General features: G+C 45.9%; 1 protein-coding gene across 4 annotated transcripts in view; it reads left to right on the top strand.

The window, feature by feature from the left end:
- INSR (insulin receptor) overlaps positions 1–16,948 on the top strand; it is a 157,292-nt gene that overhangs the window by 56,457 nt on the left and 83,887 nt on the right. The window lies entirely within an intron of this gene.

Genomic DNA, 16,948 nt, shown 5'->3' on the forward strand with positions numbered 1-16,948 from the left:
TTCAAGGTCCTTGCTTTCTGCTTGGGAGGAATCTAATTCATCTTCTACATGACAGCCCTCAAACGATTGAAAATAGCTCTCGTGTCCTGCTTGAGACCTCTGTTCTCCTAACTGTGAGCGTTTCTCTAACCTTTAAGGCTTGCCAAAACATTCTCCACTGTCCTGCAAAGGGGAATGTAAGCTAATAAAGGTCAGGGACTTTTTTATTTTGTTTTTTGTATTTCTGTGAGAACCAAGCCCTGGTCTGCCTTGCACAAAGTTGAGTTGAATTGAACTGAACCCACTGTAGTATATAATATGTAGTAGTATTATATCCACCCATAGGAGGGAAGTAACTTGGTCAGGGTCACACAGCTAATAAGTGGCAGAGTTGGGATTTGCCTCTTTATCAGACTGGTTGGGTAGACATTGGTAAGTGGGATTTTTTTTTTCGACTTGGACAGGACTTTAGAGGTCAGGTAGCATAACCCCCTCATTGTACAAATGTGAGAGGTAGTGACTTGACCACGATCACAAGGTGAATGTCAGATCCGGCCTTTACATCCAGGTGCTCTCTTGCCAAATCAGTATTCTTTCTATTAGAGAGGCTACCATACTCCCTTTCTCCCCTGGTCATCTGTTAGGTCACCAGGTAATTAAATAGAGGAGGTGGTTGGGTGGGTATGGCCACAGTGGTTGGAGTACTGGACCTGGAGTTAGGAAGACTTGAATTCAAATTTGGCCTCAGACACTTGCTAGTTGTGTGACCCTGGGCCAGGTCACTTCTGTCTGCCTCAGTTCCATCATCTGTAAAAGGAGGATAATGAAAGTATCCACTCCTAGAGTTGTGAGGATCACATGAGCTAATATTGTAAAAGTTCTCTGCAAACCTTAAAGCTAAAGAAATGCTATTATTATTATTATTATGGGGTCGTTCATTGTCACCAATTGCATTTTATAAACCCTAAGCCTGAAAAGCCATACCTGTTTTTAATTACTGGGAATTCCCTTTCTACATGTCCTGCTAGATCGTCCAATTCACCTTTGGTGACCCAGTGACATTCACTCCTCCCCTTCCTGAAACCCTGCAGGAAACATAGCATCATGGTTCTTAAAATAATTGGGAAGGATGGCCTCCTCCCTCTGCCTCCTCCCTGCCCAGGGTGCTGGAGGAGGGAGAGAAAACCCTTCCCAAGGAAGGGGGCACATGGGCCAGGGTCACATGTTTCGTGCTCTCGCTTGACTTCTGGTGAGTGAGTTGGGTTTGGGCTTCGGCCCATAGGCTAGTGGGGAATCCCAGCCTGGCTCTCCTTCCTTCCCTCTCTCTGCTTTGCTCTGGCCCTCCTGCCCCTGCTTGGTTAGTGTATCTTTAGAGATGGGAGATACAAGTGATTTCAGCCATAATCCAAGCAAAACACTGGCCAGGCCTAGGCTGATCCCATCTCCTGCTCCCCTAGCAGACCAGGCTGCAGGAAGACTGAGGGGTGATGGCAAGAGCTTGGGATTTGGAGTCAAAGGACCTGCACTTGAATCCTGGCTCTTCACTTTACCAGCTACCGCCCTCTGGGACTACAGAGGAGAATTCCTCTGTAACGAGAGGGAGGGTGCAGGGTGAGATCTGAACGAGGGCATCTCTGGGCTCTCCCTACTCCGACAGTCTGGTATCCCGGAGGATTGCCTCTCCTAAGGAGTGTCCTCATAGGTGATGGCTCAGACCCTCCCTATTTCTCTTAGGACATACCTTAGGACTCTGGCAGCTCTACCCTTAGTGTCACGTGGGTTCCCTGGGCTGGCCTGGGAACTTCACCTGCCACGGAGCACATTCACTGCCTATGGGGAAACAAACAGCATCCCTGAGTTCTAAACAACCAACTGCTTACAAACGAGTTTGGGAACACGCCCTGTTTGCAAGTTGGGGATGGCCTGTGCTTCCTGAGTTCCCTCCTCCCAGGTTTGAAGGAATGTGATCTCATCCCCCCCACCCCCATCTGTCCCCTCTTCCTGGCCTCTCTGGTGGCTCACCATGGGGGATGGGGGGAAGGGAGGGGGTGGGTGGGAGTGGGCAGTCCTCTGCTCTCCCCTGACCAATATATTGGTGGCAGAGACTTAGCCCAGCCTTCACCTGGTGCTGGTAATAAAAATGGTAACTCCTGTTTCTAAAGTGCCTAAAGGCTTAATTATAAGGCACTTTCTCATAGTGCAGTGGAAAGAGTATTGGAGTTTTGGCCAGCTTGCTGTTCCTTGTACATGACACACCACTTCCCACCTCTCTGCCTTTGTACAAGCTGTGTCCCAAGCTTGGAATGTGTTCCCTCCTCACCAATACTACTTAAAGCACCTAGCTCCCCTCAAAAAGTTTAATTAAAGTTCTGTCTCCTCTAGGAAGCCTTTCTTAACACCCCCCCACCCTACCCCTATGCTAGTACCTCCCATTGAAATTACTTTATGTTGACCTTGTAGGTTACCATACAGCAGGCAGGTAGGTGGTATAGTGGATAGAGCCTCAACCTGGAGACAGAAGTCCTGAATTCAAATCCAGCCTTCAGCACTTACTAGCTGTATGATCCTGGGAAAGTCATTTAACTTCTGTCTGCCTCAGTTTCCTCATCTGCAAAATGGAGGTGATAATAGCACCTACTTTTCAGGGTTATTATAAAGATTGAGTGAGGTGACATTTATGAAGTGCTATGTAAATGTTGTTGTTGTTATTCTTACTCCATTTCCCCTAGTCCTCTCTTTTCCTCAAGTGTAAAGTGAGTGGGGGTTGGACTTGATGGTTTTTAAGGTCCCTTCCAAGTCTGATGTTCTTTCATTTTGTCTGGCTTCTCACAGGAATATTGATAAAAGGTGAAACCTTCTTCATAAGCTTAGAGTCACCTTTAGAATCACAGAATCAGACTCTCCCAGGTGTAAGAGCCCTTAGAGACCAGGTAGTTCTGAGCACCTCATTTTGTAGGTAGGGAAATGGATGTTAAGGGGTGAAACATTTTATCTGCTGGTACTAGATTTGCCATCTCTGACCTGTTAGACCTTCCGCCTTACTTGTGTATTGAGTTCTGCAATTTTCCGTAGTTTATACATTTCAGAAGTGTGTGAGAGAGACAGAGACAGAGAGGAGACAGAAAGAAAGAGACAGAGAGACAGACAGACAGATGGACAGGGCACGGAGAGAGAGAGATATAGAGACAGAGACAGAGAAGACAGGTAGGCAAGCTGACAGGTAGACAGACAGATGTGGGAGAGAGGGAGACAGAGAGGCAGGTAAGCAGACAGATGAGCAGGGAGAGAGAATAGAGGGACAGAGACAAAGAGACAGAGACAGGCAGGCAGGCTAGCAGACAGACAGGGCATGGAGCGGGGGAAGAGAGAGAAAGAGCAAGAGCGACACAGACAGACGGATGTAGGGGTGGAGGAGGAGACAGAGACAGATAGAGAGTGAGAAAGAGAGAGATGAGGGGACTTTAGCACCTTTTGAGAGGTACCCCTCCCCCCCCAGATCAGGGGATCTTATGCAATAGATTAATAAGTGCAAAATACCTTTAGAAGGCCTCCTAGTTGAAGGTTTAAGCTTTGACCAGCATGAAGCTGGGATTCTATGCCTCTGAGCAGGGTGCATGGATGCCTCTGATATCCACCCCCATATCGATCCCTTAATGCTTATATCTCATCTGCTTTCTTACTGAGGTTTAGTAAAGTGCAGCCAACAATGAGTTTTTTTGTCCATTTATTTCCAGTTACTGAGCATTTATTTTTGCTTCCTCTATACCAATTGAAAGAATAAAAAAAAAAAAAAGAAAATCCTCATAACACATATACATAGTCAAAAAACAACTCCTCCATTGGTCAGGTCCAGGAGTGTATATCTCATTCTGTGCCCTGAGTCCACCACCCTGTGGCAGGAGGTAAGGAGCAGATGTCATTTCCATCCTCTGCAATCATAATTTATCACTTCACTCATCAGAGTTCTCAGGTCTTTCAAAGCTGTTTTCCTTCTATGATATTGTCATTATAACCGTGTTTTCTGTGATTTACAGCTTTTTCCAGTTTGTGACAGTTTCCTCAAGTGCTGGCAAAATTAGATTAGAGTAATAATAGTGTTCTTTAGAAGACTGACCTCCTGTCTCTGCCCAGCTGGAATTGTAGGGGCCTCTCCCACTCCGATCAGCTTGGGAGCTCTGACCTGTTCTCTTTCCACCCTGGGTTCTGTTTTTAAGCTTATCCCACCATACTTAATACCCGGAGGTTCTGAGGGCCACCCACAGGCTTTCTCCTTAGAACATGATGGTGTTGTCTCCCCAGGACTAATCATAATAAGTGAACTACTTCCATGTCTAGAATGCTCTACAAAGTGCTTTTTGTCTTCTCCATTTCACCACGGAGGAAACTGAGGCTCGGAGAGGGCAGAATATCTTGGCCAAGGTCGAGCAGCTCGTGACTTTTGGAGCCAGAATCTCAACGTTGGCTTGTGAACTGCTGCAGCTTTCCTGACTCCAAGGCTGGCCTTTGTGCCGCACCATGCTGCCTCCTAATTTAATATTAAACACACCCTCGGGAGCTCACTCCAAGCTGTTGTTAGCAACACAGAAGGAGGCTTAAGGTTTGAATGGTAATAAAGTGGGTGGTTTGAATGGGCTGTGGTCCCAGAGCTCTTTGTTCAGAGTGATCAGTTCTGGGTGTGGAGAGTAAGTGAGGGGCCAGCCAGCATGTGGTCTATGGGGCAATACTATGTTTTCTGGGTTACTCTGGGCCAGGAGCAGCTATCTGGGAAGCCGCTATGGGATAAGTGGACTTTTTTTTTCCCCCTTCCTTCCCAGGTGTCTGAGCCAGCAAATTAAGGCTAGCCTAACAAAACAACAGATTTTTAGAGGATCCCAGATTCTCTGTATGCTTTCTCTAGTTTGTTTGTACATGGTTGTTTACCTGTTGTCTCTCCCGTTAGTTTGGAAGCTCTTTGAGGTCAGGGACTATCTTATGCCCCTTTAAGTATCTCCAGAGCTTAGCACGGTGCCTGGCACTCAGTAGATGCTTAATACATGTTTATTGACTGACTCTGTGCTGAAGGGACCTCAGTAGTAGTAATGCTCCCCCCCCCACCACATTGCTTATTTCACCTACCTGGCCTTTGCTCCTCAGTAAATTGAAAGGAGTTGGGCTGAATGACTTTAGAAGTCCCTTCTAGCTCTGAATCCTACCTTGTCCACTCCACTTTAGAACCCCAAAGGCATAGCTCTTTCTTGATGGCCACTCTCTTCAAACTTTGAAAAATAACTCTCCTAAGGGGCAGCTAGGTGGCACAGTGGGTAGAGCTCCAGCCTTGGAGTCAGGAGGACCTGAGTTCAAATCCAGCCTCAGACACTTGACACTTACTAGCTCTGTGACCCTGGGCGAGTCACTTAACCCTGATTGCCTCACTAAAAAGTAAAAAGGAAAAAGAAAGAATGAAAAATAACTATTCAAAGAGCCTTCTTCCAGTGATCCCTTCCAGCAATCTATTTGGAAAGTGTAAACTTGGTTCTTTCCTAAGAGCTTACAAAGCCCCATTCCCCTGAATCCCAGAAAACCAAAGGATTGCTCTCAGTGATCCCTTCTGGCTCTTAAGCCAGTGAACTCAGTGCTGCAAAGTGCATGCCCCATTGATGATGATAATGCATCGTTGTCTCTTTTTCCCCTTCTCATTTGTGGAATGCATCCTTGCTCTGGTATAGGTTGGACTAGATGTCTGATGAGGTAGTTCATTACAGTAGAAAGAACATCGCCCACATGTCAGAAGACCTGCATTCAAAGATTTCCTCATATTTGTATGACCTTGGACAAGTCATTTAATCTCTGTCGGCCTCATTTCCCCTCCATGTAAAACGAAGGGTCTGGATTAGCTGACCTTTGAGGTCCCCTCCAACTCCAGATCTATGATCCTAATAATTCCTTCCAACAGCGAAGTTCTGGGATTCTATAAATCCAGATTCCCCCAATACTGGATTTGGTTGGCTCTTTAGTGAACATTTCCTCCCAGCCCTTTGTTTCACTGAGAGGGGAATTGAAGCCCGGAATGGGAAAGAGACCTGCCCCACTCATCAGGTCTGCTTTGCATTATTTGAAAGAAGAATTAACTGAAATGAAAACCGGCAACATCTATTTAGTAATCAGCTACTTAATCATGATCATCGGGCGTGTAGTTCTTTAGTGCTGTTAGGTTCACATCCTTTATTTCATTTGAGTCTCTCAAATATAAGTGTGATCTGGAGACCTGGGGATTCTCTCCAATGCTAGAGATGTAGCCATCCCTGCTGGCTGATCCTCTTTGCCTCCTGTCCCCTACCATTTGATCGACTCTAATTGTTAAAGCATAGGCTGTCCTGGGAGATCCTGTCTCTGGGGGTCTTCCAGGGCAGGCAGGGGGAGATATAAGATTGTAAGTAGAGAGGGACCACAGGAAGCAGCCTTCTGTTTTTTCAGATGAGGAAACTGACGCTCATAGTTAGCTAGGAGGGGCTTGCTCAAGGTTACCTAGGGAATTAGCAGAGCTGGGATTTGGACCCTAGTCCTCCACCCTCGAAAAGCAGGGCTCCCTTTTCCTTTGCAGGCTGATTGCTGCTTGGGTAGCGTTTGGCCTGGACACCCCTTAGGGGCCTCCGGACTCTGGGAGTCTGTGTCTGTTCAGTGAAGCCAGACTTTGTTCCCAACCAGGAAGGTCTCTGACTTACAGAGGCCTATGTGGGATGGTGGCTGTGCCCAGTTTGGCACAAGGAGGCACCTCGGCTGTGGGGTGGGGGCTGGTCTGGGGAGGGAGTACAGGAACTGAGGCTTTGCTTTGCTCTCAGGAAGTAAGATTCTCTTCTTTGTTATGCCTGTGAAACACTGAGCAAGGATTAGGCAAAATTGAGTGTCACCACCCCCCCCTTCCTGGACCCCGAGGGCCATTTGTTTCCCGGCCCAGGGCTTTCACATTCACCTCTTGATCCTTCTTGCTTGCTCATGAATAAATGAATGGGAAAAAACCCCATTTCTTAAGTGTTCACGATGTGCCAGGCACTCTTTAGCAGAGTTAGCACTCACCTAAGGAAGGACGGGGTGATAGACAGAGACTGCAGGAAGAAAGAGCTTGAGAAAGAAAGGTAGATGGACAGACACAGAGAGAGAGAGAGACAGAGAGGGACTGGAGAGAGAGACAGACAGAGGTAGACAAAGAGAAAGACAGAGACAAAAAAGAGACAGACAAATGGAGAGAGACAGAGAGACAAAGAGAGAGAAAGACAGACAGAAAGAGAGAGACAAAATGAGACAGAGAGACAGATATAGTTCTGCCATGACATGTGCCCAAGGAGGATCGGAAACACAGGTTCAGCAGTTTGGATTCACTTGCCTGCCCCAAAAGGCTATTAGCATTGATAGCAATGGCAACCTTTCTGGTCTAACCAAGGCTGCTGTCCCTGACAGTGTGGGATTCATGTTTGTTGAATTCAGTCTACTTTTATAGTATATAGGCTTATAAGCTCACAGAATCATCCATCTATAGCTAGGAGATGAGGAAACTGAAGCCCAGAGTTCAAATGACTTAACTAATATGGTAGAAAGCCAGGATTCACACTTGGATCCTTAGCTCCTGAGTTCCCTGCCCATTGTACTGTGGTGGGGCCTCCTAGGGCCCAAATCTGAAATGTGACCCAAGGTTACTTTGCACCAGAGACCACTGGTCCTCCGTGTAGCACACACGAGTCCCTGGATTGAGATCCAAGGTTTTCACGCAAGAGACGTTGCCCAGACTCGGTCCCTTTCCTTGTGACCTTCCCAGTAGCCTCCGTGCAGCCTGTGCCGGGCTCTCTGTGCTCCTTGCAGTCACAGGTGGTCCTTCAGACACTTTTCCCCAGATCTGTTCTTGCCTCTCAGCAGCTGCAGGGCAGGGCTGGGTCAGCCAGGAGTTTGCCTCTGCCCTCAGCAGTTTTGAGATTCTGACTGGGCTGTGCACACCTGCCAGCCTTTCCTTTGAAGGAAGGAGCTTCTCTATTCACTCCATGTTAATTAAAAGTGCTCCAAAGAATAGGGCATTTAATTACTGGTTTTAATGGATGGTTTAGGTTGTTCATTTTTCTCTTTATTTAGTAAAGGAGATCATAGAAAGGGACATTTATTTCTTCTTATTAAATGCTTGGAAACAATAGTTGATGCTGGCTGATTTAGAGCTAAAAGTGTTCTTAGAGCCCATCTAGTCTAATCTCTTTACTTTGCAGATGGGGAAACTGAGGCCAAGCGAAATCGAAGTTCTTGTTCAGAGTGAAACATTCAAACCCATGTCTTCTGACCTTCAAATCTAGCTGTCCAGAGGGCAGCTAGGTGGCACAGTGGATAGAGCACTGGCCCTGGAGTCAGGAGGACCTGAGTTCAAATCTAGTCTCAGACCAGACACTTGACACTTACCAGCTGTGTGACCTTGGGCAAGTCACTTAACCCCAATTACCTTGCCTCCCCCCCCCCCAAATCTAGCTGTCCACGTACTTCCCAAGACATCTTTGCCTTTGTTCAAGGTTATCTAGCTTGGCCTTTTCTCTTATCTGCCCCCTTTTCCCAAACCACTCTCTTCTTTCTCAAGGTACTGACCTTGGGCACTTTGTCGCTTTACAACTTTGTTATCACATTTATTTCCATGGCCTACCTGGATCAGGGATTTTTAACCTGGGAAATGTGAACTTTTTAAAAAAAATGTTTTGAAAACTGCATTTCTATTGGTTTTCCTTGAAGTCTGGCATATTTTGTTTTATGCATTTAAAAACATTCTTCTGAGAAGGGGTCCATAATTTTCATCAGACTGCTGAGAAGGGTGGGGTGGGATCCACATTAAGAACCCTAGTCTTAGACAACCAAATTTGGAACCACAGGACCAGAGTTCGAATCCCAACCCTATCATTTACTCCCTGTGTGACATGGACAACTAACTCCCTTTGACTTTTTGGTCCTCTGCTTCCTCTTCTATAAAATAAGGGTCTCAGACCAGATAGTGAGTAATGTCCCTTCTGGCTCCAGATCTGTGATCCTAGGCAAGGCATATATCCCTAGGCCAGTGATAATGATAAAGATGATAATAACTCCCAAGTCTGTAATGCTTTGTTTTTGTGTTTGGAGGCAATTAGGGTTAAGTGACTTCCCAAAGGTCACACAGCTAGTAAGTGTCTGAGGCCAGATTTGAACTCAGGTCCCCCCTGACTCCAGGGCTGGGGCTCTATCTACTTCACCACCTAGTTACCCCGGTAACACTTTGTAAAGACTTTTTTTTATTTCACAATTAGTACGTCAGGTGGCTTGGGCAGCAATGTTCACTCTGAGTTTTCTGAGAACTCTCAGGGTTCTGTGGTTAGTAAGCTGCAGATTTGGGGTTTGAACCCCAGGGCTCCAGTGCTTTTTTCAAGATACCACATTGCTTTGCCTTGATAATGAGTTTTTTATTGGTGATGTCATAGATTCTTGGAAGGGGACAGGATGCTGGCTTTCTAGTTTGTTTTTAAAAATCTCGGCACCTCCCCTGCCCTCTCTCCTCCTCCCCTCCCCCATCCACCTCTCCCCCTGTCTCTCCCTCCCTCCTTATTGGTAGAATCCCCCCCTTCCCCCAACACACCGCAGTAAACACAGTTCTGAGCATGTTGTGGGACTCAGGTAGTTGAATTGAATAGAACACTGTCAGTTGTTTGGTTTTAACCCCTTCTACGAAAGGATGAAAAGGACAGGGAGAGAATATTGTGGGCCCCACCGATACAGATTTGTCAAATGCCCTTGGAGCAGACTGTGATGACATAGGGCAGCTAGGTGGCTCAGTGGATAGAGCACTGAGCTGACAATCAGGAAGATGCATCTTCATGAGTTCAAATCTCGGCCTCAGGCACTTATTAGCTGTGTGACCCTGTTGGCCTCAGTTTCCATATCCATAAAATGAGCTGGAGAAGGAAATGGCAAACCACTCCAGTATCTCTGCCAAGAAAATCCCAAATGGGGGTCACAAGAGTTGGATGCACCTGCACATTAACAGCAGGTGAGAACATCCCTGAGCTTGAGGTTCCTTACCTATATGAAACTGGGTTAATAATGCCGACACCACCCTTCCCACAGGGTTGTTCCGAAGAAAGAGCTTTGACAGCCTTAGAGCACCATAGAAATGGGACTCTGGAGCATTAAGATGGGCAACGGTTAAATGCTGAGTTGCATGAAATGGGGGCTTGTTTATTGCAAACCTTCCTCAGGATCTCTGCTGGCCCGTGGGCTATTTGTCAAGCGTTCCCAGGCGGTACCAGTCTCGGTGCGTTGTGCCAGGCATCGTTACCAAAGAGCTCTTTGTTCAAGCCCCAGTTTTTGTGGCCTGTGTGACCCCGGGTAAGTTGCTTCCTCTCCCTAGGTCTTGGTTTCCTTATCTATAAAATGAGGATGTTGGTCTAGATGAACTTGTGAGGCCACCTTCCACTTCTTAATTTCTGTGATCCTTCGGGGTTTGCAAAAGGGAAATCCTCTTCTCTGTTGGATCTGTGATTTCCTTGTATGGGGAACTCCCAGTGTGAAAAACCTCTACTGAAGATAGGCTTATCCTCTAATTGTCTAATTGTCCTCTAATTTATAAGCTTAATTGCCCTGGGGTTAGGGGACCTTCCCACATTCACATACCTCATTTCATTGGGGCAAGACTTTCTTGGCTCCAAGGCTAGCTTTCTATCTGGTAACTCATGGGAGACAGTGTGGTTCACTGGAAAGAAGACTGGATTTGAAACTAGGGGATCTGGATTTGAATCCCAGCTCTGCCGCTTATCGGAGGGTATGGTCAAGACTCTTTACTCCTATGTGCCTCAGTTTCCTCCACTGTAAAGGAGGGGGTTGGACTCATGGCTTCTAAGTATCTTTTCAACTCTGGATTGATTATCCTGTGATTCATATTGACTCTCATTAATTCTTATTAATAAATTCAGAAGTGACAGTGGTAACGCCTTTCGCTTAGTGTCACCATTGGCTTACTGACTTTGGTGATGAGGAGGTGACCTGAAAGGAGGGGGACATTTTGAAATCTGGGGCTGAGGAATGAGTGGGTGGTAGGTAAGAGGCAGCTATGAATACAGTCCACTATAGAGAAAAGCACAGGACTGGGAGGCAGATGGTGGTTTGGTCAGTGACTTGTTCTGTGGACTTCATGAAGCTCTTTTTGATGGGGCTGGACTAAATGACCTCCAAGAAGGCCAGGGACAGAGATTTGGGTCTGATATCAGCTAAAGGTTCTAAGCAGTAAAGCTGTCCTAAAGTGAAATGGGCTGCCTTGGAAGGAAGGGGGCTTCTCTGGCTACGTGGTCATTTGTCCTTCGATGTTTTGAATTGTAGAGGGGATTATTGTTCAGGTTTGGGACTGGATTAGATGGTGTCTGAGAACCTGGGATTCTATGACTCTCTGTGGAAAAATCACTGAACTGGGTAGGAGTCAAGCCATCTGGTTGTAGTTCAGGCTCTGCCACATAAGCTGTAGGGTCCTAGACAGGTGGCAGCTATCACAGATCCTGTTTCTCTAGTGCTTTAAGGTTTGCAGAGTCCTTTCTTCACAAAAAACCCTTGGAGGTAAGTAGTGTGAAGATTATTGTGACCATTTTACAGATAAGGAAACTGAGGCTGGAGGGGAATGTGACTTGGCCAAGGGGAGGGACACACATAGCAAGTGATCTGCAGCCAGGCCTCCCCTGCCTTCAAGTCTAGCAGGCTTTGTTTTTCAAGTTTGGGGTGACCTACAGTTAGCCACAGTGATGCACTTCTAACATGTCAGGAGCAGCACCATGACTCCATGCAATCCCCTTCCTCCTGCTGCTTGTTCTGGCTTTAATTGCTTGGGAACTTTTCAGTTGTCCTGATTTGGAAAATGTGTCGCAATCTGTGCAACGTATGCAGAAAAACCTCTGCCAGAAGAGATGCACAGCTGGGCAGGGAAGGAAGTGTTTGCTGAGGACATGCGGTCTTCACTCTCCTCCTCCTCCTCCTCCCCTTCTTTCTTTCCCCTCTTTTTGCTCTTCTTTACTTCTCTCTTTCCTCCCATTCTTTTTTCTTCTTTTTTGTCTCTTCCTCTTTCCTCTCTTTCTTTCTCTTTCCTTCTATCTCCTTTCTCTCCTTTTTCTCTCACCTTCCTTGTTGCTTCTTCCTCTCCTCTCTCTTCCACTTTCACTTTTCTCCTCTCTTCCCTCTTTTCCTCTCTTCCTTCTCTTCTCCCTCTCTCTTTTCCTTCCTTCCATTCCTCTTTTCATCTTTCCCTATGTTTCTTCCTTCCAATTATTTACCCAAGTAGTTTCTTGCCCCATTTAAAAAAAAAAAGGTAGAATACGGTAAGTTATTCTGTTCACTTAGAGTTTTCATAGCAAGCACATCGAGCACATCACCAAACTTCCCGGCTATAACTGTGACTGATATGAAACACTCTGCTAATGATAATAATAAACAACAATAATAGCATCTCCAACAGCCTAGTGGACATCTGGAACTAGATGTCCCACAGATGTCTCTGACTGAATATGTCCAAAACTGGACTCATTGTCCTTCCTCCCAAACTCTTCTCTTCTTCCTAACTTTCCCACTGTGGTGTTGAGGCACCGCCATCCTTCCAGTAACCAGGCTTACCACCTACCTAGGTGTGTCATCCTAACCTCTTCCCTCTTTCATGCCCACCCCACTACTCCACGACCATAGCCAATCTGCTGCCAGGTCCTGTGGATTTTACTTTCATGGCATCTCTTTTATGTACCTTCTTCTCTCATCTGCCACTGCCCCAAGGCCTCATCACCTTGCACTGAACCGCTGAGGTGGCCTTCTGCTTGGCCTCTGCTTCCAGTCTCTTTCTACTCTAAGCCACGCTCTACTCCATTGTCCTATTGATCTTCCTAAAGCACAAGCTTCACTCACCCCCTTTCAGTAAATTCTGGTGGTTTCCCATCACCTCCAGGATCAAATAGAAAATGCTTGTTGACTGCCTAAAATCCTCTGGCACTGGAAGCCCTTTGTAACCCAGTCCCCTCCTCCCTTTCCAGTCTTCTTACCTCCCCCTGTCCCCCCCACACTCTGATCCAGTGGCGCTGACCTCCTTGTTCCTCCGCGAACAGGACCTTCCATCTCCTGACTCTGGGCATTTCCTCCATGCCTGGAATGCTCTTTCTCCTCATCTCCCTCTCCTGACTTCCCTTAAGTCCCAGCTGACATCCTACCTTCTCCAATAAGCCCATTCCAGCTGCTTTTGATTCTAGTACCCTTGCTATTTTGATGATTTCTCATTTATCCTGTCTCTAACTTGTTTGTACATAATTATTTGCTTATTGTCTCTCCCTCGTTAGACTGTGAACTCCTTGAGGGTAAGAACTGTCTTTTACCTTTCTTTGTAGCCCTAGTTTTTGGCATACAGTAGGTCCTTAATAAATGCCTACTGACTAAATAATAACAGCTTACAGTTCTGTAGGATTTTGTGGTTACTGGCTGCTACACGTATACTCTTAATACTTAATTATATATATATACATATATATATACATATATATGTATATATATATATACATATATATATATATACATATACATACACTTAAGAATCATGTTCTAGAACATAACATGCCAACCTTGTGAGATAAGGATTACTGATTATCTACATTTTCCAGATGAGCAGACAGGGGGTTCAGGGAGATAGGCAGGGATTTGCCCAAGGTTGCACACCTGCTAATAACAATAACTCCTATTTATCTAGCATTTAGATGGATAAAGTATTCTCAACCCCACCATCCAGTGAGGCCAATGATGGTGAAGGCATAATGATAATGACCATAGGCAGCATTTCTATAGCTCTTTAATGTTTTGGGGGCACTTTATGTATATATTATATATGTTGATCTATAGAAATTTATACATAGTAGGGCAACTAGGTGGTACAGTGGATAGATTGCTGGACCTGGAGTCAGGAAGACTCATCTCCCTTTGTTCAAATCTGGCTTCAGACACTTCCTAGCTGTGTGACCCTGGGCAAGTCACTTAACCTGTTTGCCTCAGTTTCCTCATCTGTAAAATGAGCTGAAGAAGAAAATGGCAAATCACTGTAGTATCTTTGCCAGAAAACCCCAAATGGGGTCACAAAGAGTTGAACATGACTGAAAGGACTCAACAATTGCGTATTTTAATTTACCTTATCTGATCTGCTTCACGACCCTGTGACATAGGTGCTATTTCTCTTCCATTTTACTGGTGAAGAAACTGAGGTGCTGAGAGGTTAAGGGAATTTTTTTTGCCTACAGTCATTCAGTTAAGAAGTGCTTGAGGCAAGATTTGGAACTCAGGTCTTCCTGACTCCAGGTCCACTCCCTTTTACTGAGGGTAAAGTGGCTCTCATTGGGTTACTGATACTTAGCTTAGAGGCCAGGTCTTGAACCTAGGTCTCCTGACTTTGGATTCAGTGTTCTTCCCATCATACCCTGCTGCTAATGAGTGGCTAGCAAGAATCCAGATTTAACTCCTAACCCAGCCTGCTTTATTCTGTGCCCCACTACTTCCCACATGCATACTCTCTTTCTTTCTGAATTAATAGAGATACAGATCGACTTGGGCCTTCATCCCAGACATAAAAATACTACAGAGCTTTGTTTTTTGCAAAGGAAGGGGACCTTGGGAATTGAGCAGATAAGAGTTGTGATGTTTTAAGCCACATGTCCAATGGAATGAGTTGCCAACTTTAAAACAAAACATTTCCCCCCACACACCCTCACCCCTCAGTCAGTGACTACACACATACACCCAAACAGAGAGCCTGGTTGCTTGGGAAATGGGGAAAGTGTCTGCTTCTGGGAAGGGAGGCACCTGCTGGTTTAATTTTATCTGTTCCCGGGTAAATAAGAGTCTTAAGAATTTCCATCTCAGCCCCTTAGGGTCAGGGCATCCCAGACTTCATTGTTCCCTGCTGTGGGGAAATTGAATTCATTGCTAAGAATAGAACTTTGAACTTGGTCACTCAGGGAAACTCTGAGACTGAACCTGGGTCCCTTTGCAGAGCCTGTTCTGCCCCTGCTGAGAACCTGGCCAGGAGGAGAGAGCTGGGGAGACAGAGCAGTTTATTGGACTATATAGAGAATTGAATTAGCAAATGCACTGTCTGAGCTTTTGAGCCAAAGAATTGGGTCTTCCTCCTAATGACTTGAACATGTCTGGGACAATGGACATTGTTGCCTGGAATCATGCAGATAATTCTCATGGTGCTCCACCCTTCTATGTCTGGTCTAGGTGCCTTGGGGAGAGACCTGTGTTACTGGGAGTTCAGAGGCCTGGGTCCTAGGCCTAGTTCTGGTAACTGGGAGACCTTGAACAGCTCCCTTCCATTTTTGGAATTCATTTTCCTATTTGCATAATAGAATTAGAAATGATCTCCAAGATTCTTTTTAGCTCAGACATTCTCTGTTGTAAGGACCCTCTCAGTTCTGGCATTTCATGTTCTAAAAGTCCTTCTGGCTCAGGCAGTTTATGTTCCAAGGGCCCTTCTGGCTCTAACATTTGTGTTCTAAGGGTCCTCCCAGATTCGACATTCTAGGTTCTGAGGGCCCTCCCGGCTCCGACATTCTGGGTTCTTTGTTTTAAAATCCCTTCTTGTGTTTATTAATAAGTCCAAGAGGTAGCTTGGCGTAGTGGATAGAGTATCCGGACTCTTATTCACAAAGACCTGGTTCAAGTCCCATCTCGGACATGTACTGGTTGTGTGACTAGTGTCAAATGCTTTGGTCCTCCTGGAGCCTTTGATAACTCTCTACCTCTATAACTTAGAGATCGATGTTGTTGGAAGTGCCAAACAAGGTCCAACCAAGCCAAGCTCATGGTATAAATGCTTGGGAAGTCCAGTGTACCCATAGTATCTGCCCTGAGAATTTTGTAGGAAGAAACCCAGATTTTAGGGGGTTTTAGATTTTTCACCTTACTTGACTCTGTGGGATCACAGGGAGCCAGCTGGTCATTTGCAAATGCTGTCTGTCCTTGGCCTCCCCTGGGCCAAACTATACATGGAGAAGCTTTCAGCTTGGGGGGGAGGCTGGGGGTGGGGTGGGAGGGGAGACATTCCGGAATCTTTTCCAGACTCTGTATGGACTTTTGCCCCTTGATCGGCACGTGCACAGCTCAGAAGCCTCATCCTGTGATCTGGCCGGCTGCCATGCCTTTCCACTGTCTCTGGGTCTCTGCAATGGGGGTCGTTGAGATGGGTCATCAACTTTCTGAATACTCTGCTCCTTCTGTCCCAAGGCCTTATGGGCTCACAGCTCCAGCCTATGCTTCCCTCAGCTCTCCTGAGCTTGTGTGTGTTCGAGCGCACGTGTGTGTGCCTGTGTGTGCGTGCATGTGTGTGTGTGGAGGGGTAAGGGCGGGGGGGTTGAGGATGTATCCTGCGTGTCCTCCATAAAGACCAGGGCCCACAGGTTGACCCTTATCTGAATTATCTGAATCATGGAGGGAGGGAGAATCTTTGTAGTTAAAAAAAATTCTTAATATTTTCATTTTGAATGATATGTGGTTTGGCTTAGGAACGAATACTGAGCCTAAGATTTAACTTTCAATTTAAATAACAAATAATTAGGCTAAGAGATGGTGTTTGTATGACTGACTACAGGCACCTGGTTTTAGAGCCAGAAGATGCCTTAAAATCATCTAGTCTAATCCCCCCTCCCTAGTTTATTTTTTAAACAGATAATAGGATTTTTGAGCTGGCAGGGACCTAAAAGATCATGGGATTGTAGATTTAGAGCTGGAAGACAACACAGAGACCATCTAGTTCAATCTCTTTGTTTTAAAGATGAAGAAAAAATTAAAATAAGAAAAAGATGAAGGGTCTGCCCAGTGTCTTCCCTGGTGAAGGAAGAAGGAAGGAAATGAGCATTTATTAAGCACCTACTACAGACCAAGCACTTTACAGTTATTCCATTTGATCCTCACAAATCCCCTGGAGGGAGGTGCTATTATTATC

The sequence above is a fragment of the Phascolarctos cinereus genome, unplaced genomic scaffold (genome assembly GCF_003287225.1).
Source record: "Phascolarctos cinereus isolate Bilbo 61053 unplaced genomic scaffold, phaCin_HiC Scaffold_4;HRSCAF=312, whole genome shotgun sequence".
In the NCBI taxonomy this organism is placed as follows: Eukaryota; Metazoa; Chordata; class Mammalia; order Diprotodontia; family Phascolarctidae; genus Phascolarctos; species Phascolarctos cinereus.